This window comes from Callospermophilus lateralis, chromosome 20 (genome assembly GCF_048772815.1).
Source record: "Callospermophilus lateralis isolate mCalLat2 chromosome 20, mCalLat2.hap1, whole genome shotgun sequence".
Taxonomy (NCBI): domain Eukaryota; kingdom Metazoa; phylum Chordata; class Mammalia; order Rodentia; family Sciuridae; genus Callospermophilus; species Callospermophilus lateralis.
In genome coordinates this window covers 1,620,981-1,627,291 of record NC_135324.1, presented here as the reverse complement: position 1 = coordinate 1,627,291, position 6,311 = coordinate 1,620,981, and positions in this window count along the sequence as shown.

Genomic DNA, 6,311 nt, shown 5'->3' with positions numbered 1-6,311 from the left:
CCTCCTGTTTCCTCCCTCCTCCCCTCCCCTCCTCCCCCCTCTCCTCCCTCTCCTCCTCCTCCTCCTGCTCCTCCTCCTCCCTCTCTTCCTCCTCCCTCCCCTCCTCTCCCTCTCCTCCTGCTCCTCCTCCTCCTGCTCCCCTCCTCCTCCCTCTCCTCCCTCCCTCTCCTCCTCCTCCTGCTCCTCCTGCTCCCTCTCCCTCCTCCTCCTCCTACTGCTCCTCCTCCTCCCTCCCCTCCTCCCCCCTCTCCTCCCTCTCCTCCTCCTCCTCTCTCCTCTTTCCTCCACTTTCTCGGTTTTGGAACCATCCTGCCTTAGGCTGCCTTTAGGGGTCCATCACAGGGAAGCCCATTCCCTCAAATTCTCGCCACCTGTAACTGTCCCCTCCTGGGAGACAGCTCTTCAGGATTGAAGGTGGCTGTGCCTTCTTCTGAGAAAAGAGAAACTTCTTCTTCTTCTTTTTTTTTTCTCTTTCCAAAACAAGGTGAGAGCTTTCCGCTTTGTAACCGTGGCCGGGTGGTGGGGACCTCTCCTTCCCCTTGGGGCCACACAGCAAAGCCAGCCAACAACACCTAACTCAAGGCCCGCGGAGGTCCTGGGAGTCGCTAGGCCGGTGCCCAGGGTGACCAAAAATTCACCAAAGGGAGTTCCACCTTGGAGACCGCACCTGGAGGAAGCCATTTAACCTTGGATGGAGGAAGAAAGCCAGCATCCTGGGTCTCGGGTGTTTCCCGGATGTTAATGTCAAGCACACACACAAAAATAACCAGGCAGAGTCACAGGCAAGACCACACGAAGGAAAACCAGAAGAGACACAGAACGGAAACAGACAGGGAGAAATGGATTAATCCACAATTGAGAGGCCTCCTTTCTCCTTCGGTAACTTACAGAATGAGCAGAAAGTTTTTTTATTCTATATTCAGTGGGAATATACATTGAAATAACCTGATCAGCGACTTGACCTATGTTACGTATTATGCTAACTGCTTAAGTGTCCTCCTGGCATTGAACTCAAGGACACTCTACCCCTGAGCTACATCCCCAGCTCTTTTTTTTTTTTTTTTTTTAAGATGGATTTTTGGAGACAGGATGCTTCTAAGTGGCTGAGGCTGGCCTCCAACTTGCGATCCTCCTGCCTCAGCCTCCTGAGCCGCTGGGATGACAGACGTGCACCACCACGTCAGACGGATCGTGTTATTAATTCTTTTTTTTGGTGTTCCCTTCGCGCTCGTAGAGCAAAACAATTTCTGGTGTCCCCAGCTGGCACTACGACACGTTGGGAAGATCACTGGTGTTGTATTCAGATTTTTTTCTTTTCCTGCTGGACCAGCACAACTGTAGAGGGGGACAAGTGGACTTGGGGCCCAGGGTGTCCCAGGTCCCAGTCCACAGATGGCCAGGTCCATTGCTCAGGGGAGGCAGGACATCATGGAGGAGGAGTGTGGGGAGGGAGCAGCTCCCAGGGGGACCAGGGAACAGGGACTCCACTCTCCAGGGACAAAGAGAGACCCCAAGCCACGGCCCCAGGGCCACCTCCTCCCCCACACCCCACCTGCCTCCAGGGGCCACCAGGGAACCCCAGGGAGACATTCAGTGCTGGGGTTCAGGCCTCACACCCCTCACTCCTCCTCTGGACCTTCCTGCCTCGTCCCCTGGCCCCCCAAGGGCTCTGGGGACAGCTCCCAATTCTTGCCCCTAGTTCCAGACTCTGCAGAGCAGCGCTCCCCACTCCGGGGCCCAGCTGTGACCAGCGGCTTTGGGTTCTGAATGGGGCCGCAGCTGGGCCCTGCTGGCCGCTGTCACAAGGAACAGGGTGACCTCGCCTGGTGGCTGCAGTCCTAGACACCCCGAGCGTCCCCGCTCTCCCGCCCTCTGCTCCCCAGGTGGCCTCAGACTTGCACACAACACGGTGCACACTCACTTTCACACCCACACGCTCACCTGAGCAACCTCAGGCCTCCCCAGAGCAGAGGAAGCTGGAGCCCAGAGAGGTTGTGTTTCCTTGCCGATGTCACACAGCCTGCTGGAGACTGGACAATATATATATTTTTTCCGTGTTTGAGATTGAATCCAGGGGTGCTGAACCCCTGAGCCCCATCCCCAGCCTGTTTTATTTTTTTATTTAGAGACAGGGCCTCACTGAGTGGCTCAGTGGCTGAGGCTGGCCTCCACCTGGCGATCCTCCTGCCTCAGCCTCCCAAGCAGCTGGGATGACAGGCGTGCGCCACGGTGCCCGGCTCTGGACAATCATTTACTCTCCGTAAGAGCGAGGACCTTAGTCCTCTGGGGTCCACAGGGGAGGCTCTGCTTATGGTACTGACGGTGGGGCCCGAGAACTTGGGTGCAAGACACAGTGACTGTTAAAATGAATACCAGGGTTAAAACACCAGTTATTCCACAAATGTCCCAGCTCTGAGCCATCTGCCCCCTTCTCTGCTTTGTTCAAGATTAAAAATGCTTTTGCTGGCATCTTCCCACAAGTCACATGCTTCGGACAACGTCCAGCACAGAGGGACACAGATGTGTTTTCTTCAAAAATTTCAACCAGTACCACGGGAGGCTGAGGCCGGAGGATCGCAAGGTGGAGGCCAGCCTCAGCCACTCAGCGAGGCCCTGAGCAACTCAGCGAGACCCTGTCTCTAAATAAAATAGAAAAAGGGGCTGGGGACGGGGCTCAGGGGTTCAGCGCCCCTGGATTCAATCTCTGGTATCACCACTCCCCCCGCCCAAATTCCAACCAATCAAAATAACACCAAAAATCAAAATTCCCACCATCTCCTCCAAATTCCCCGGATTGCCCACTTCCGGGTCAGTTCCGTGAGATTCCATGTGGCATCTCATCTTGGGGGCTGTTCTTTCTTTGAGGCACGTAGGCGGGACCCCAGGACTCCCCATAGCCGAGGAAGTTGGAGCCCAGAGAGGTTGTGTTTCCTGGCCGACATCACACAGCCCACTGGAGACTGCAAAGCGTCCTCAGAGTTTCTGTGGAGGACTAGGCACGAAAGGCCCCCCCCCCCACTGGCGGGTTTGCCCAGTCTGGGGGGGGGACACATGTCCTGGGGAGAAAGAAACTAAATGAGTCCCTGTAGCAGACAGAGGGTACAGCCACCAGAAACGAGGTGGCCTCAGACAAGAGTTAATGTGGCACGAGGAGTTGGATGGGGACCAATGTCCAGGCAGCTCCAGGGTGGCCAGCCCAGGAGGGACAGTGGCGCCGGAGGGTGGGGAGGTGCCCCGAGGAGGGTGGGCGGGCACCTTGGGGGCAGTGCCCAGCCCCGTGGCCGCTGAGACCTTGCTCTGGCCTGTCACCCAATCCCTGCACAGGCCTGGTGACTGCCAATTGAAAACAAAGTGTCCCACAGGAATTCCGGCGGGGTCCTGCTAAAGATTGTGGAGCTGGGCATGGAGCCCAGCTGTCCCTCCCCTGCCTGCTCACGACCCAGGAGCTTAGAAGCCACCAGAAGGCTCAGGAGGGCCAGGAGCCCCTGACTCAACCCGTTCCTGAATCCCACATTGGTTTCCCCCTCCATCTCCCTCTTCTCTTCCTGTCCACAAAAGCATTGGCCTGGGACCCACCGGCAACCAACAGGGGTGACAGAGGGGGTGGCTTCCTGGCCGGGCCAGACTGCTGGGCTCAGCTGAGACGCTCAGACTGTCACAGCAGCAAAGATTTCCTTCCTGAACAACATGCCAGCCCCTGCGTCCTCTGCATGGCTCTGCGGAGAAGGCCCCGGGCAGCCTCTGTTGACTGTTCTCCTCCAGAGAGGCCCGGAGGCTGGAGCTGCAGGCTGCACTTAGGGAGTCCAAGAGGCAGAGGCCCAGACTAAAGAGATGGCCTCCATGGCTGGCAGGTTCATGTCCAGGATCCTGTTTGCACACGAACCAGGCAGGAGAGAAAGGCAGAGGTTTCCTCTGCAACCACAAAACCAGGTTCCCTGTATCGGTCGGCTTTCCGTTACTGTAACACATACCCCAAGGCAACCAACTTAAAAAGAAAAAAGTTTAAAAAAAAAAAAAAAGAAAAAAGGTTGACTTTGGCTCATGGTTTTGGAGGTTTCAGTTTGTGACCGAGGGGCCCCCCTTTGCTTGGGACCTGGGTTGAAAAAGGTTCCACCACCTCCCTTTGGGGCACATTCCAGAGACAAACTACAGAATTGTCTCTTTGCTTGGTGTCTCTGTTGGAGGAAACAGAAGTCACTCAAGCACTTTTTTTTTTTTTTTTTTGGTGGGGGACACCAGGGATGGAACCCAGGGGCACTTAACCCCTGAGCCCCGTCCCCAGCCCTTTTTAGATTTTATTTAGAGACAGGGTGTCCCTGAGTTGCTCAGGGCCTCGCGTGGGCCTGGCCTCCCCCTGCCTCTCTGGCCAGCACTGGCCAGTCCGGTGGCGCTAATAGATGGCATCTCTCGACTCGAGGTAGAGAAGTTCCTGTTTCTTTCTGGAGATTGGGCTGCTAGGATACTCGCAGGCTGCCTGCGTCGCTTTGAGGAGGCAGAAGCAGGAGGTGGACCAGTGAGGCCAAGGCCTCCGCCCTGCCCTTCCCCCACAGCCCTTCTAGGCTCCTCCTCCCCCCCCCCACCCTGCTCATCTGGCTCACCCTGGCCTTATCTCTGCCAGCCAGCAGGCTTGGGTTGTAGGAAATAAAAATAAAAATAATTTTAAAAAACCCTTCAAATTCCAAATAAGTCGAAATTCTTTTTCTAGGTGTAGGGCTTGCTTCAGGTATGGTTGGATCCAGGCGTTCAAATAGCCCCATTGGAGCCAGTCTTTCCCATCTCTGAGGCTATTTTCTTCTCCCTTAGATCCATGCTCGGTAAATCTCTTCTGATAATGTGATAAGCGGCCTCCATTTGTCCAGGGCTCTTGTTCTCCCAAGTTCAAATCTTTATAAGGGCATGACCAGCTCATGTACTGATATATGCCCTGGCTGGGCACACTGGATTAGCACCAGTCACTATGAGGGATGGGACACTAGATTGGAAAGAAGCAGGGCGGGACCCCTGAGTGAAGACTAATGGCCTGGGGCTTAGGAGGTGCTCAATAAATGCTTGAATGTAATGAATGAATGGCTGAATAATAACTAAATTAATGAGCCTCTCAGCCTCAATGGCTAAGAGAAGACAGAACATCAAAGTCTATATTGAAGGATCCTTGTCTTTGGGTCTGGTATCAGAGGGAGGGAGCCACATTAGGGTTTCAGAAGCCCAAAGCCATGTATTAGTCAGTTTTGGGGACTGTAACAAAATGCCTGATGCAAGATGCTTATGAAGAAAAAAGGTTAATTTAGCTCACAGTTCTGGGGGTTCCAGGTCCAAAGGATAGAGTCTGGGCTCTGTGACAAGGGCCCCCTTTGGCTGTGTCCCCTCATGGCACATAGCAACACAGAGCGTGTGGGGGGAGCAATAAGTTAGCATTTCAAGCCAGGAAGCAGAGAGGGTTGGGTGGGGATATGCTTGTTCCTTTTTTTTGGGGGGGGGGGTGGTACCAGGGACTGAACCCAGGGGTGCTTAACCACTGAGCCCCATCCCCAGCCCTATTTGATATTTTATTTAGAGACAGGGTCTCGCTGAGTTGCTCAGGGGTTTACTAAGTTGCTGAGGCTGGCCTCCACCTTGCGATCCTCCTGCCTCAGCCTCTGGAGCCTTGACTTACCCAACTCTTGTTTGGGATTTCTGTTCTGAACATTAGCTAACCTAGGGAGGAGGCACTTCCTGGGACAGATTCCCAAGGGACAAAGTCCCGGGCAGACACCCCATGAGCGCCTCCAAGTGCACATGACGTCATAGGGAAGCCCCTTCCCCAGGACCCAAAGCACCTGCTGCAGATGAACGGGACCAGGCTCCCAGTAAGACCCGGATCCTGGATTTCCCTCCCAGTGGACGGGCCAGGTTGCAAGTAAGACCTGGATCCTGGATTTCCTGGATTTCTTGGATTTGCCTCCCAGTGGACGGGGCCAGGCTCCCAGTAAGACCCGGATCCTGGATTTGCCTCCTGGTGGACGGGGCCAGATTCCAAGTAAGACCCGGATCCTGGATTTGCCTCCCAGGGGACGGGTCAGGTTGCAAGTAAGATGCGGACCCTGGATCCACCTCCTGGTGGACGGGGTCCAGGCTCCCAGTAAGACTCAGATCCTGGATTTGCCTCCCAGGGGACAGGCCAGGTTGCAAGTAAGATCCGGAGCCTGGATTCACCTCCTGGTGGACGGGGTCCAGGCTCTAAGCAAGACCCAGATCCTGGATTTGCCTCCCAGTGGACGGGGCCAGATTCCAAGTAAGACCCGGATCCTGGATTTCCTGGATTTGCCTCTCGG